Consider the following 16,931-nt stretch of genomic DNA (forward strand, 5'->3'; position numbering starts at 1 on the left):
ATACAGTAAGTTAGAGTCTGTTTGTGTTTTATTTAAAATATTCTTGCACAAAGGCATTTTTTTGTGATTGTACTAATTCTTCAGATGTTCCCAGACACTGCTGGCAAGAGCCTAAATACAGTTTTAACCACTGCTTCTTCCAATCAGTACTTCTGGAATGCAGTTTAAAATAAAGCTGTAGTGCAGGGAGATATTTAAAGAGTCTTTCTTAAATTGGCCTAGTTCTATTTGCACCATGGGGACTATCATAGCCCTTCAGGATGGAGCACACTGGAGTACAAACTGCAAAAGTATGCTCATATTGTTAAGAAACAAATAAAAATAGAGTCTCTTTTCCACTAACAGGAATTCTCCTATATAATCATGTTTTTGCTTTAAGTAGTCTTAAGATTTCAAGGGTGACTAGATGCTTTGTTAAATTAATCCTATTATTTAAATGGTTACTGACTACTTATGTCTTTCTCCATATCACATATGTCTGATTGCATATAAAGCATATTTAGGGAAGAGTTGTCCCCCTCTTTAAAAAACATAAAATATTTTTCAGTTATTCCTATTTATATTTATGGAAAATCTTTAGTATTCTGCTTAACTAAGTAGAGGGTGAGAATAGCCATGCTAATGTGAGCTGAAAAATATTTAGCTCATCAAAGATGCAGCTGGAATACAAATATGGACACAGAGGTCGCATCTGCACATTCATTAATGTGCTTTTGCTAATGTACATTAAATTTAGTACCTCCAAGCACTTTTACACATACTATGGGGTTGGAAGGGGCAGCACTTTTAACTAGAATGGCTCCAAGAGCTGCTCTAATTAAACCACTGCAGTGTTTCATGCATCAGCACCCACCTACTTAAAAATGGTGGTGGGGGCACTTGAACTAAAGCTCATTTGAAGAGCTTTAGTTCAGGCATCCCCCCCTTCCCCCCCCCCATTTTTAAGTGCAAGGACACTGATACATGAGATGCAGGAGGCTGTTGGAGCACAGGAATTGCTACCCTCCAGCAGGCTTGATTAATCAAGTCTGCTCCCACACACTGGAATTCCAGCACATTGGAGCAGCCTTGCTGCTCGTGTATAGGCACTCTCTATTGTGTGGTACTAGAACAAAGCACATTAACTTATTGTAATGCACAATAGTGAAAATGCATGGTGTTTTGTGATTCTCTAATGTGCATTAAAATAGGCTAATGATCATTAAAGTGCATGTGTAGATGAGCCCAGAGTAAGCTATTTAAGGGCCCACTGTAAACTTTGGTAACTAAATAGAAACTGGAACAGATAAAGGTCAGATGCAGAAGACTAGAATGTGTTCATTTGTAAGTTCATTGATTCGATGAGGATTTAAATGTGCTTAAAATTTACCTTGTGTTGAAGTGGTTTTCTGAGTCAGGCGCTTTAATGATCGCAGATCAGACCATGGAGGGAGAGGGAAAGAGTAACACCAAGCACATCAGCAGCTGCAATTATAGACCAGGACTTAGATTCACAAAAAGAGCTGGACCAAGAGAATGACCCCATGTTATGTGTTTGTAATGTAAATGTTGCTAAGAGGTGAGCAAAGAATAAACCTTGCCTAAGCTCGCCATATACCTTATATGCCCACACTGAGCATGGGGTCACTGTTGCCTCCTCATTTTTCCACTCCTGCCTAAACATGATCTAATTTAACTTGGCATTCATTGGCTTGAGACACCTTTTTTCCATTTCTCATTTTCCAAGCAAAATTTTTATCTTTCCAAGCTTGCTGCAGCATGTATTTGACACATGTTCACCTCCAACCCAAAGTGTCTGAAAATCATTTGAAAAAAAGCCATGCAAACCTGGAGACAACTTTAAAAAGGATTGGTTAGGAAGGACAGAAGGACTAAAGAAAGAAAGAAAGAAAGAAACAGGAAAGGAAAGGAAAGGAAAACCAAACACAAAGAGAGACAGGAGAGAAAAGGACTTATAAGAAGTCATTTGCATTTCCCTGACTGAAGGGATTTATCTGTATTTCCAGTTAATAAAAGATGCTAATTGATTCATTTGTTATGGCTGGGCACAGCTATTTCTGGTTGGAAGGAAAGACTCTTAAATGCAATGACTCAGCCTAGCCTGTTACATCACCATGGGACCCCAAAAGATTTGTTAATAGCACTAAATAAATCAAGTTGCTGAACAGGGCTATTTTCTGTTCACATGTGAAAATAATAAAGTGCTGCAATTCTGATATTTGAGGGGAAAAATCTCCATAGTCGTATGCATCTGCTAAATAACAAATGGGCACCTGAGTAGCTTTGGAGCCTTGTTCAACAGAGATTTCCCACAGAATACAAGAATATTTCACCTGCTTTGGCAGAATATAACATTTTAGCTAAACACATCCTAGGGCTGTAGTAGAAATAGAAAAATTCCAATGGGTCATCTAGTCCATTCCAGAACAGTTCCTAGCATTTTGTCCAGACTACTGGTACATTTTAAAATTTCAGAGCTCTATCATTTGCCTCCAAATGCTGTTCTAGAGTTGGGCATGTCAATTATTTTCTCCAAAAAGCTGCTTTAAAATCGAATTTTTGACTAAACAAGATTTTTTCACAGAAATTATCTGATTTTCACAACAATATTAGTCGTTATGTTGAGAAACTGAAAACTCAGATCCCAACCTGCAGGCCAGATCTCACCTCTGTGCCAGGCCATTTGGTCTATGGGGCTCCCCATGCATTTGTGGGGAGCCTCATGGACCATGGCCTTGTGCACTAGATTGAATGTACAGAGTGGTGCAGGATCTGATCCTGGCATGCAGAATCTGATCTGGCCCCCAGACCAGTTTCACACCATTCACCTGACCCACAGTACCAAAAATATGAGCACCACTGCTCTAAGCCATAAGGTTTCAGCTGAAAACCAAAACTTTTTGATGTAGAAATGCCACCTGGGGTGTCTTAACACATGCTCCGAGGTGGATCGGGTGCTTTAATTAAAGGAGCTCTTGGGAATTCATTGGGTCTGCTCTTGGGATTAACTGAGTCAGCTCTCCAACGCATGCTAATTACCATACATTGGAGCAGGCATCTGGCACATGTATAGGTGCCCTTGGTGACTGTAGAGCAGGGTTGGGTAGTTTTAACCATTGCAGTTTTAGCCACAGTTTAAAACAGATTAAACTGTCATGCTGTTACATGAGATTTGATGGCTGACAGTTATTTAAATAAATAAACACAGATTTAGGGCCTTGTTACACCTTACGCTGTAAGCCACACACATGTTGATGGGTGTTAGTGCTAGTTCCAGTTCGAAGCAGTCACACATTCAGGCCAGCAGGGGCCTGGAGGACTAAAAGGTAAAAATCCCCGACCCCCTTCCCATTCTGGGCTTCCTCCCTGACCCCTGGGACTTTACTCCGTCCCTCTTTGCTGATCCCCCTCACTGCTTACTTGTGGCTACTTGTGGTAACCTGCATGCCCATCACCACTGTTAGGCTGCTGCTCTGCACTGGGCTGAGCCGAGCCTAGACAGTAGTGGTGGTGGTGGCGGCTCGGCAAGCGGGTTAACCTTCCCCTGCCTGCTTCTCAGGACAGACAGCATGGGCAGCCACACGTAAGTAGGAGGGAGAGGGGGTGGGGGTACAGTATGCAGGGATCTGTGGTGCTGAGGAGGGGTGGGGAGGGCAGTGGGCCCAATACAGGCCATTGGGGGAGGGCAGGCAGGTGGGGTATTTACACTAAGGTGTATTGTAGGGTGGCTACACCTTAGTTTAACATGAGCCCGGTAGCAGGGATTAGAGATAATCCTGCCCTGGAGTGGCATAATTTTGAGCTGCCTAACAAATGCTTAGAACTAGTTTCAGGTTTTGATGTGCAGACAATCTATATGTTAAGAGCTCCTGGAGCTGCCCAAAATTACTGTGTAACCAGGACCTTGTTACACAGTTATGGTATTACCATTAATACCATATTCATACCATGATATCAAAGCGCTGAAAAGTGAAATACCATTTTAAATAAAAAATAGAAAGTGAGGATTTTAAGGAAAAAATCCTGCGTGTGCTATTCTTAAATAATATTTAATTTATGAAAAGTAAACAAAGAAAAAAAAAAGTAATTGCACTTCATACTTGACTCTCTTCAGAAGTCTGATTCAGAATTTGGCTTTTTTCCACCTACTTGACCTTAAGCATTTTATAGCACACTATAGGTTTTTATCATTTTCTTCATTTTTAGCCTGTTTCCTTGTTTATTCTGGATGAAACTAAAAATTTAGAAAATTCTTCCTGCTGAAGTGGATGATGTGCTATGCATGCTTGCAGATGAGTCACAAATGTAACAAACTTTAGATGGAAGGTTTATTTTGTTTTTTTTTTAACAAAGAATACTACCATGTTGATGATTTTGCATTAATTCTCATAACCTCTGAGAAGAATTTATGGTAGGGACTTTCACATTCCTGGAACTGAGGTATTAGGGGCAAAAATAAGGACTGATTTCTTGCAGAATCTGCTGTTCAGAAACTGCTTCTTTTTCTGCACTTAAATTTACCCCCATATATTGATAGCTGCTCTAATTAAAGTGACCCTCCGCCTTCCCCCCCCCCCCCCCCAAAGCACATGTAAGGATACACCAGGTCTCTAGCCTTTGCAGCAAGTGCCTTAACTATTCAATTTTTGGAGCTCAAACATGAGAGGGTTCCCCCATCTCCTTTTCGTCCATCATCTAACACCTGTTGGTCATCATTTGTTTGTCCAGCTACAATGTTGTGACTTAAACATGTGCATTCTGCATGCATGTGTAGCCTTCTATCTGCCTGGACAGTGCATAGGCTACTGAGGCTGCTGAGCATATGCACACCTGTTTATGCATCCACACAAAATCAGGATGACTGAATGTAGGACAGAGAGTAGTCATAAATATAATCCATATGGGTACCACAGCTGAAATCCAGGGAGAGTTAACTCACATCTCTGAGAAATCTCCACATCACCAATCTATTTTATTTTTAGTGAATATATTTGGTTCCTGCAGAATAAAGGTTTAAACAGAGCATTCCTGAATTTTCTTGAATGGAAAAGTCAGAACAGTTGGAAGCTTATTTACTGGTACTTAAAAAACAGCATTCTTGGAACAAAACTCCAAAGACTCAGAGAATTGTATACAGTTGGTACCGCTTATCTTTATATGTTCTTTATTCTACCATCTGGAATGGGTTTTGCAGCAAAATCTTCCCTCTTCTAATCCCCAAACACCTCTGCATAATGGTGCTAAGCAAGAATCATAGAAACTTGGAATTGAAAGAAACTTCCTGGATCACCACAGTCCACTACCTTGCAGACAATCTTATCAAAGGATTCCTTTCATATACAGATCAAGCTCTTTCCCTTCTTGATGTTTTGCCCTGATGTATTTATAAGACAAAAATCAAGCACCTTGTCGGCTTTAATTTTGCTAGGCTAAATAAATCAAATTATTTGACTTTCTTCTGATAAGATAGGCTGACAGGCTCCCTAGCATGTTAAGAGCCCTTCTCTAAATCTTTTTGAATTAATCTAATGTGAACGTGGATGACAAGGAAGAATCACAGAGTAATGCTCATACCTTATGTTCATTTTTTTTTTTTTTTTAAGAAGGCAAGACAATAGATTAAATGTCCTTAAATCCCTATTAGGCTCAGAGGCACCATTATCTCGCATAGTGTCACTGACTTTTAAGAACACAAGAACTTAAAAAGTACCATACTGGACCAGATCAATGGGCCATGTAGCTCAGCTTTCTGTGTCGACAGGGGTAGAAATGAATGCTATAAAGGGCGGCAGTGAACTGGACAATTAGAGAGTGATCTATGCCCTATTCATTATCTTCCCTGCCTGACATCCACCATTACTGGTTTAGAGATGCCAGAAAAAAATCTCCAACCATTCTGTTCTATAGCCATTAATATATCTAGCACCTATTAATTTATCCAGTCCCTTTTTTGACCTGGCCATGCTATCTGCTTCCACTACCTTCTGTGGCAATTTAACTACAAGTTAGCTACAGAGTAAAGACATGTTTTCTCTTGTTAGTTTTAAACCTGTTACCTACTAATTTAAGCAGGTGCCCCTTAGTTCTAATATTCTGAGGTTTAGTGAACAGCAGATCCGTGTTCATTTGGACCACATGTTTCACGACTCTTATCATAGCCCATCCTTCCACCTTCTCCTTTCTATTGAAGAGTCATAGCCTTTTAGTCCCTTCTGTTATGGCAACTGCTCTACGCCTCTGATCATTTTGGTTACCCTTCTCTATACCTTTTCTAACACTACTACATATTTTTTGAGATGTGGGGACCAGAACTGCACACAGTATTCAAGATGTGGGTGCACCATGAAATTGTATAGGAGCATGATCTCTGTTTTGTTTTTAGTTCCCTTCTAAATAATGCCCGACATTTTATTGGCATTTTTGGTCACTGCTGGGTACTGTGCTGATGTTTTTAGAGAATTATCTATGATGACTCCAAGGGTCATGTCTACATGTGCATTAATGCACCATAATTATGGTACGTTAATTTTAGTACCTGTAAAAACAACTACTAATCTAATGTGCCATAATTGGCACTATTGAGCAGTAGCACTGGCTCACATCTTTTATGTGACACTAATGCTTAGTAAATTAAGTCCACTGTGCATTAACACCACTTTCACTGTGATGCACTAAAGTGCAGTCGAATTAGTTTATTGTGGCTTTAACAGCTTGTGTAGACACAGCCAAGGTTTCTTTCCTTAGTAGTAACAATTAGTTCAGAACCCAGCACTGTGTATGTAGAGTTGAGATAATTTTCCCTAGGTGTATTATCTTGCACTTGACAACACTGAAGTTCACCTGCCTTTTTTGTCCACTTACTTACTGGGCATGTCTACATGAGATGCTAGCTGCACAGTACCTTAATAATACTGCGCAGCAATGCATCACAGCACAGAGAGTGCTAATATGCTACTGTACAGTATTATTATTACAGTATTATTAGGTTACTATGCAGTAGCATTACTAAAGAGGCGCTCACTGGCACTATTACACAGTAACTCTGGTTACTGTGCATTTATTTAGTACTTGCTTATACAAGTACTAAATTAAATGTGCAGTAACCACTGCACATTAATTAACATGTAGATATGCCCACTTTCTGCAGCTCTATTTTATCTATTTTGGACATAACTATCCTGAATAATTTGGGATCATTTGCAAACTTTTAGATTTGATTTGTCACCTCCATTTCTGGGTTATTGATGAAAATACTGAACAAAATGGGACTCAGCACACATCCCTACAGGGCCCTACTGTTGACCTCCCTCTATCCTGAAAAGTGACCTTTTAACCCTAACCTTTTTTACCTCTTTTTACCAGTTCTCAGTCCACAAAAAAACCTTCACTCCCAATCCTGTGGCGAGGCAGTTTTTTTTTTATTTTTTAAGTCTTTGGTAAGGGACCTTGTCAAATTACTTTTGAGAGTCCAAATGTATTATGTGAACTAGATCCTTCTCATCTATGCGTTAGTTAACACCCTCAAAGAACTCCAGAAAATTTGAGAGGCAGGGATTCCCTTTACAAAAACCATGTTTGCTCTTCCCTAGTAGTTCACATCTGTCCATGTGACTACTGATTGTATTCTTTATTATAGATTCTACCAACTTGCCACTGATGGAAGTGAGACTCGCTGATCTGTAGTTTCCAGGATCATCTCTGGAGCCTTTTCTGAAGATGGATGTTATGTTAGCAACCCATCAGTCTTCTGGCACAGAGGCTATTTCTAATGATAGGTTACATACTACTGCCAGCAGTCCTGCAGTTTCACGTTTGAGTTCTTTTACAACTTTTGGGTGAATGCCATCCAGTCCTGGTGACTTAGTATCTAAACTATTTGCTTTAAAACTTCCTCTGTTTTTCACTTCAGTATGGTACAATTCTTCAGATCCATCTACTAAAAAGGATTGATATGGTGTGGGAATTACCTCAGTGCTTTCTGCAGTAAACAGCAATGCAAATAATTTGTTTAGCTTCTCTGCTATGGTCTTATCCCTGACTGCATCTTTTACACTTTCCCCATTCTGTGCTAAAAGATCCTGGCTTCTTTCATTTCAGCCAGCAGCCCATATATTCATCCCAATGTCAGTGGATGTATTTGATGTATTTGTATACATTTTTTTAGTTGGTCTAATAAAAGGTATCATCTCTGAACTGTCACAACCCAAGGGTGTGATTTTTGTTTGTGTGTGCTTTGGCACTGCTGAATTATTTCCCGCCATTTGTAGCTTTCTTTGCAGGGTGCATTTCTTCGTTGCAACACAGAAATGCACGTTGCAAGGAGTTCCCGCCATTCGTATTCAAATTTGTGCCCCACTATTGGCCAGCTCTAAATTATTCCTACGTGGCAGCTAGCGATTGGTTTGCTAGCCGTATAAGAGGCTTGAGCGGTTTCCGCCCAAGTTGGAGATCTCCGCAGGAGAACCCTGCAAGGGGGGACTCCGTAAGCATCTTGAGGAGAACTCTAGGTGCACTGCAGAGCCTATTGGACCCAGCGCGTGTGCCTTAGAGCTGGCTATAGAGGTCTGATCAGCCTCTGGCCTCTCCCCGTCGCCGAGCGCAATCCTTTGACGAACCCCTTTTCCCTGCGCGCAAAGTTCCACGGAGCCTAGCAAACTTCGTGTGAGTGAATCCAGAGCTCTATCCGAGTCCTTTGAAACTGGGACTTAAGCGAAGTTTTCCTGGAAGTTTTCCAGCCTACACCGCGACCATCTACGGTGTAAGAAAACAATCTTAAATCAACCATTAAGTGTGTGTGCCTAATTCTAGTGTACCGCCTGTCTTCCCCGACCCGGCGTGTCCGGGCTGCTGGCCACAGCCCGCCGCACGAAAAAAGGGCCTCAGACCACTCCCCGGCCTGCACATGAACCAAGAGTTTTACAGTTTTGCATTCCCAGTGGCAATGGCACTAATATTGAAAGGCTTCTGTCCCAATAGAATTTCATGTCTGGTCCTTGCAGGCCTTGCAAGCTGAGTTACACATAGTTTTTATAGATTTTATTCTTCTCTTTTTCAAAATGAAATATAAAGGAGTGATTACCTATTCCTGCTTAACTCTGTGTGTGGACACTTTGAATCCAGTATGAAATGGTTTAAACTAAACAAGAACAAGGGACCCTCAAACAAGAACAAGGAACCCTCATTCCAGAACCAAAGTGTTCACATATGGAATTAAGCAAGAATAGCCAATCAGAAATAAGTGCTCACCTCACACTGACATGGGAGATTAGTTCTTCATTGCATGTTTCAGAAAAAAAATAAGCATTAAATTTAAATCTTGCCCAGTACTGCTGCTGCACACAAACAAGATGAATAAGTGCTTGATGGCATTATGCATTTGGATGGGCAGCATCTCTTGAGAAACATGCAGTGCCTCTCCCTGTCAGTAATGCAAACAAGTAGAAAGGGCCTGATTCCCATTCTAGCCTTTGGAAGACAACTCATGGCCCAGTTTTTATTGGTGAGGAGCTCTGAAAACTCTACAGCAGTTTCTGACATCGTGTTATGTTTCTGCTGGTACATCTACATCATTAACCCTAAAGATACTGCCATCACTGAAGCCCCAAATTTGTTCATAGTGGGCATGTCTACACTTGAAATTAGTGTGACTCAATTCACTTCAGCACAGTTTGTGCTGCAGTGTATTGCTCCAGGAGCAGTGTTTATACATGCACTCAGGACCACAGCACATTGAGCCAAAACACTGCAGCCCCAGCTGGTAGGGGTCATCCTTCCTGCCTGAAGCTGCTCTGCCCTACCTCAATATGCTGTGGGGGGGCTGGCTGGGGCACAAGCATGCTACAGTGTGGGACTAGCAAGCATCCTCGTGTCCCAGCCAGTTCCATCAACATCTACATGTGCGTTGTGGTGCAGTAAACTCTGCCATGGGATAGTACTTGTGTCAGGCATTGCTAACTTATGGCAGAGTTAATTAGTTTACTCTGGCCTAATAGCTCCACAAGTGTAGATGGGGACACTTTACTGCAGAGCTAATTAGGAAACTTAAAATAAAGCACAAGCTTCTTTTGTAGATGACAGAAACAGGTCATAGCTGATGGCACAAGAATTTACCAAAATATTTCTATAAAATATATGAATAAAATTGTAGTGAAACAATTTTAAGGTTCCATTTCCAAAGACAGGCCCTTTAACTATTTCACAGAAACACCCTCATATAAAGACTAGATCTGTTCAGAAATATGACAATCTAAAATGAGGCTTTCATATTTAAGAGATCCATTCTGTGTGTATTCACAGTCCTAACAGGTGTATTTACTGACTAATATTTTTTAAGCCTTTTACGCGCCTTTTTACTAATCTGCTAATCCATCCCATCTCTGAGGCAGGAACCTGGGATCTATTCTATTTTGTGCACTGTCAGCAGAATTTGAACTATATTTCCAATTGTGAAACATTTCTTAGTATATGAGTTACAGTAGCATCCGGAGTCTTCACTCAGAATATGGGATCTTATTAGATGCATAAGGCAGAGCTCTAGAAGTAGCTTGATTTTAGGATCTCAGGTTCAGTTTTCAAGGTTGGCCTTCAAAAATAAACACCTTTCTACATGTAAATTAAATATATTTGTTCTAGATTCATGATGAACAGAACCTTATGACTTTGTTTTACAGTTACTGAGCAGAACAGGAAAACATTGTAAGAAAGCAAATCCTCTTGAATGCTCCACCAAGACAGAAAGGTAAATGAGTTGTAGAGGTTGACTACCTGTTGAATGCACAAGTGCATTTTCAGCATAGGCTCCAATACAATGACCACTAAAGTTAATGAAAAGATTCTAATTATTTAAGTGGTTTCAGGGCCATGCCCGTAATCAGAGTCCCAGCTGTGCTCCAGAACCTGATTGCCTACATAATTTTATCATTATGAAATTCTAACTAACTCTGAGCCTTTCTATTCATACATTTTATTGCATCATGTCTAAGTGAGAGTGTCTCCATTGTCTGCCTCCAGCCAAAACATTCCTTTCTTTTCTATGGCCATTAATACTGACAGTAAGTCTGTACAAAGCAATGCTTCTTACTTTGTGCCTGGAAAGCACAGCTTCACCTGATCTCCCACAGCACAGAATCCCAGAGTCCAGAAGAGTCTTGCCCCTAAGAATAGCTTCTAGCAGCTCTACCTTCTAACAATAACTACAGCATCTCTGAAAATACCTTAGGAAAATGAGGCCCTAATCCACGTAGGAATTTAGAGACAAGCACCAAAGTTTGGGCTTAGAAGGGCAGAAGGACCATGTGCATGCTGAGACAATGGCAAGAGGTACTTTCAGCCATATGTTTTTCTCAGTAAATGATATCAGGGCTGATTCATGTAGAACCAACGGACGCTCTATGCATCCTTCACATTTACTCCCATGTAGTGACAATAGTGAGAACGTCACCATGACTCATTTAACTTCAGACAGGAAGAAGTGAGTCCTCTTAACTAGCTGGAAACAGGAAAAGTACTTCTGGCTTTGACTCCTATATGAGGGTTAGGAACAGCCACCAATGGACCTTGACAATAGGAAGGCAGGCACCCTCAGTAGAGGATACCCTGCTTTTTCACGAATCAAGCAGCTATGGGAGTGGTTTGGTATGAAGGAATGGCCTTTAGCATTCATTTTACTTGGCACAAGTTTAGTCATCCTCATTTAAAACACAAATAATCATGTATTACTATTAAAATACCACAAAGGACAAAAGCCATGGTGCAGCTCTCACTGTCCATCCATGCTGACAGATCCAGGAAACATGATCCACTACACAGCACCCTGCAGTTATATTCATGATGAGTCCCGGTTTCTGATCATTAACCTACCAAGCTCCTCTGGCAGTTGTCCACATCAGAGCACTGGAGAAAGATACATATATTGTCTTTCAGCACACCTGCAGAAGTAATGCAACTGCTCACTTCTAGTGACAGCCAGAATCAAACTTAAAAATTTGCCTGGAACAGTTGGGACACTAATATACAACTGGTCAAACTTTACCTTGACCAAAGCTCAGTGTTTCGTTGGTATCACCTCAGGAATATGCTCTTACTTACTGGTGACCTCATACTATCATTCCCTGTTGGCTCAGAACAGTACCAACGGACCTTCTTGGTGGACTAGAAAGGTGACTACTTTGTAGGGAGATTTTGACAGAAGGTCAGGTTGGGGGAGAATCGGATTGTTTCTGTTCATTCCCTGGCTCTTTCTCTGCCTTGCTTTTCCTCAGTTTCCCTCCCCATAGCCTGTCCAACAAAGCAAGCTCAGCTTGTGCATCAGGACAAGGGAGAGAAGGAGCTACATATGGGAGTATGCTAGAGGAAGGTTGCAGAGTAGAGTCAGCAAATGTCTCTCTAATTCCCATTTGCAGCCCACATAGGAGGGCTGTCTTCAGAAAGTCTGCTAGCCCTAGGATGTTCTAAGGCTTCAAGGAGTGGTCAAGTCCACCTGAACTCAGCAGGACAGTCTAAGAGATAAGCCCTTTTTTACAAGTGCAACCAGCCACACTGAACTACGGTCAGTGAGTTCCCTATAAAGTCTAGCCCAGTGATTCTTAGCCAGAGTACCACAGCATCATGGGGTGCCCTGAGATCCTTTTAAGAATGTTGTGGAATGCTGTGCAATGTTAGCCTTGGCAAATGTGCAAGTACTTACACATGGCATACAAGATAATAAAGAGATTTCAAACAGCAATCCATAGTATCAAAAACATTCTCACCAGTTGGAGTCTGAGTTCTTTGTGATAGAAAAATTACTCTATTATTTTTCTGTTGTTAAAAAAAATAAGTGAAAGCTAACAGCTGGCACTGTCCAAGTAGTGCATTGAGTCTAATGAGGGGTACCATCAGTCTAAAAAGGTTGAGAACCGATGATGCAGCTTTATAGTAATTGTTATAAACTGTCCCCTTCTCAAGTGGAACACATACTGTAGTAATACCCCTTAACTCCCCCATAGTGATTCCTGTTTAAAGAATCCCACTTTATCCAACAGCCTTAAAAGGGTGTCTAATTAAAGAGGGAATAGTAATATATTATACAAACAGACAGTCCACCAATCAGCTTCAGATTCTAAATTCAAACACTGCATCAGTTTTAGAAGGCAGAAAAAGACTGAGCTCTGTTCCCTTTAACAGCTTCAGAACCAAGATTTATGACTGATGCAAAATCTCTAATGCTTGTATATTCACACCAGAGAATAGCCCTTTTATACCTGGGAATAATGTCCATCAATGCCTTTCTGGTTTACCAGAAGTGAGCTTATTGCTGTTAGTTTATGAGAGGATTCCAGCCTCAGCTATGCCAAGATGAGTATATTATCTTCCTTTGACTTGTGGGCAGTATAACACTCACCAGCTGTGGCTGTCAACAGCTCAGATTCCATTAGATCATGCACGGCTGAATGGGAGCTAGATTACAAGAGTGGAGTTCTAGGACTAGTACTATCATGTGAGTCCTGTCCTTGCAGCAGGGTTGGGATCCAGGCACAAAAAACCCTGAGTAGACAGGGTCTGTAGTATATAGAATCCCTTGGGAACCATTGGGCTAGGAGAACGTGGGACAATACACTATTTCCTGAGGCATATATGAACAGTTTGTAGTGGCAGATGAATAAGCTGGAGAGCGAAAGGATCTGGAACAAGACAAGGTGTGGGGGCAAAAAGAAGAAGTAGAGGAAGAAAGAGGGAATCCCTTGCTGAGAAAGTATTATTAAAGTTCTATAGGAAACATCTTCAAAGTCAGCCTATGAATAAAAATTCAACTAGCAAGCCACAAAAACAACCAAACAACTGCAGCTAAGGATGTTGAAGAGAGATGGAGTGAGAAGATTCAGTCTATAGGTTCTGCACTAGTCTGGCACAACCAAGCAGACCAACTTAGAGGCCAAAAGTAGTAGAAAATGAGTGAGCAAGCAAATCAATGCAAACTGCTAAGATCCTTCACTAGCCACACTAGAGTTAATAATGCCCTTCCCCTTCCCAGTGGGGAGACCTGCCACCAGCAGCAAACTTGTGAGGAAATGACTTCCAGGGTCACAGAATGTCCAGTGTCAAGATATTCCTTCCTCCTAACTTCTTTCCTTGCAATACATTAGTCTTGTAAATGTTCAACAAGAAATCAGGCCCTCAGACCCTGTGCAGGGAAACAGGAATCCTCTATAACACAGGCTCATGAAATTTTAGGCGGAGTACTACTAAGTCTGGATGGCATATGAATCTGGTTAATTTAAACCAGAATTTTGAGGCTGAAGTAGACCTTTATGAGTGTGGAGACTGTATTATAATATGTTACTATCTGGAGGTCTCAAAGGGACAGGTCAGGGTCTGTATCCACACAGAGAATAATGGAGGAAGGGCTTAACACACTCACAGTCAAATAATCTATATTTTGGTGGGGAGAAAGGCACAAGGAGAATGTATTCAGCATCATGCCCCATGTGCTAATTTGGAAGCAAACTGTGAGCCAGTTCTGAATGAATAATCTGAATGTCCGTTAATCTCCATCTCAAACTTCCTCATATTCCTGATTTGCCAGATGACTCCTCTTTTCAGGTGTTTGTATCAGTGAAGTTTAGATTCTATGAATGCTGGTGGAAAATGAAAGTCAGGCCTGTAGAATACTACTTTACTCCCAAAACACAATTTGTTTTGGAAAGATGTGGAAGTTGTTTATAGAATTGACCTAAAACAGATTTTTAACAGTGTTTTTCAAACACAAAGTAAGCCAACAAACAAATAAGAAACAACAGAGACCAACCTCAATCTTTTATTTGACTAATAATAACAACAACACTAATAATAATAGGTTCACTTTATAGCTATTAAACCACCTTTTATTTTTAAAGCTCTATTTAAAAAATGAAACTTTCTGGCTTTTCTGTTTTCCCATTTGTGAGGAGGATGGGTTTTGCATTCTAGTCATCAAATTCAGCTCAGAATTTTGAATAGTTTCACTTGATGGAGTGTATCAACCTGACACTAGCCGAGAAAGAATTAATAGGAGCTTGATAGTATGGACAAACATGACTTTTAAAGACTTTAAAAAGGGGGAGGAAGGAGCTGCCATTAGAGACAGAGCATCAGCTATGATGATAAATCTGTTAGATAAATCAGTGTAAGTCTTTTACCCTACAAAGGTACAGGCCCATTGACTCACTTTAAATACCCGTTAAAAATATGAGAGAGAAAACACACTAATGCTCCCTTCCCTGTGTTGGCCAGACTTGTACTGAGGGAGGTACCAGGCTGCATACTTCACACTTTGGTTCCTTTGAAATGGCATCTTTCTGTGAAGTTAATATTTGGGGCAAGAACAAAACCAAATACATGACCCCCTGTTTCCATCTGGAGTTGTTAGAACTGCTAAATACTTTATGGAGCTTCATAGACAGAGCTAGAATTTTAAAGAGGAGGCATGGCAAATGCTACTGGTGCTACAGCTTGACCGGGGGGGGGGGGGGGGGAAGAGGGGGGGAAGTACAGCTGGCACCCCCAAGCCAGTGCAGGACAGCAGAGCGGAGCCCCGTACCCCATGTAATCACTCCCCACAGCCCCTAGCTAGAGCAGGGTAGAAACAGCCCTGGGGCTTGTTATGTCTCCAGGTCAGCTGGAGACAGCATCTGCCTGCTCCTGCTCCAAAAGCCTACAGGGAGCAGGTGTGCAGGGTGGCAGGCTCTGCAGGAGATAGCAGTGATGTAGTGGATGGGTTCCTGCTCCCTGCCTGACCCCATCTAGGTTTTTCCCACAAACCTTGGAGACTCCAGATGAAATAAGGGGTTGCATGGGGTGCTGGACTCCACTAGGACTGCATCAGTACCACCCTGCTACACAGCAGGAGGGGGAGATGTGACCCCTTCACCACACCCCTCTAGATCTGCCCATGTAAAGATTCTAATGTCACGTTAGCTGGTTAACTCACTTCCTCTCAGTTAGTGTTCTCCAGTCTTGGTTTTTACGGATTTTCACTGATAAATTCTTTAATGATTTACACCCATTTTTCAGTTCAAATCTCTGTTAACTCGCATGAGCGGGGAATGTACCATTCCCCACTTGTGCTGGTTAACAGGGATTGGAACTGAAAAACTGGTGGTGCCAACAAGATAGAAGTGCCACAGTGCCAGTTACCTGAGGCACAGGTTTCCGGCTGGATGCAGAAGGGAGGGTGGTGGTGGCTGTGGCCGCATGCAGAGCGGGGGGTGAGGGGTGGTGGTGGCTGCACAGGGGCTGGAGGAGGGTGGCTAGAGCCACTGCCTGGGGTGAAGGACTCCTGGCTCTGACCCTGGGGTAGGCAGGTCCAGCCTGCACCCTGGTTGCTCTGGCTCTGGCCTTGCCCTGGACGCTGGGAGCTGTGAGCCCCACTGTGGGGGGCCCGGGGGGAACAGGCAGTAGAGCCCGGCCCCCCTCCCTGTGGTAGGCACTGCACCCAGCCGATCAGCATGGGCCCACAGGGCTGGAGCCACTGCCTGGGGGCGTGGGGCTCCCAGCTCTCGCCCCAGGAGGGGCAGGATGGGCCATAGGCATCACTCCCGGGGCAGGCGGGTCCCACCTGCACCCTGGTGGCTCCAGGTGCAGTCTTGCCCTGGGCACTGAGAGCTGCAAGCCCCACTTATCAGTGGGGGGCAGGCAGGAGCGCCCAGCCCCACTCTCAGAAGCAGGGGGCTGCACCTGGGGGCTCAGCATGGGCCCACAGGGCTGGATCCACTGCCCTGGGCCATGGGGCTCCTAGCTCTGAGCCTGTGTGGGGGTGGGAGTTGCCAGGGCTGGGCTTGGGGTTGGGTTCTCCCCCCCTGGGTGCTGCTGCCCAACTGACTGCCAGGAAGAGCCAGGTGTTGCTGCTGGCCCCAGCCTGCAGTGGCAGCAGGCTGCAGTGGGAGCAGGTTGCCACCCACCTGAAGCGCTGGCAA

At 42.6% G+C, this 16,931-nt stretch overlaps 1 protein-coding gene across 1 annotated transcript in view; it reads right to left on the reverse strand.

Annotated features, from left to right (window-relative positions):
• Positions 1-16,931, reverse strand: part of SHISA6 (shisa family member 6) — a 514,955-nt gene that overhangs the window by 365,403 nt on the left and 132,621 nt on the right. The window lies entirely within an intron of this gene.

The sequence above is a fragment of the Alligator mississippiensis genome, chromosome 8, assembly GCF_030867095.1.
Source record: "Alligator mississippiensis isolate rAllMis1 chromosome 8, rAllMis1, whole genome shotgun sequence".
NCBI lineage: Eukaryota > Metazoa > Chordata > Crocodylia > Alligatoridae > Alligator > Alligator mississippiensis.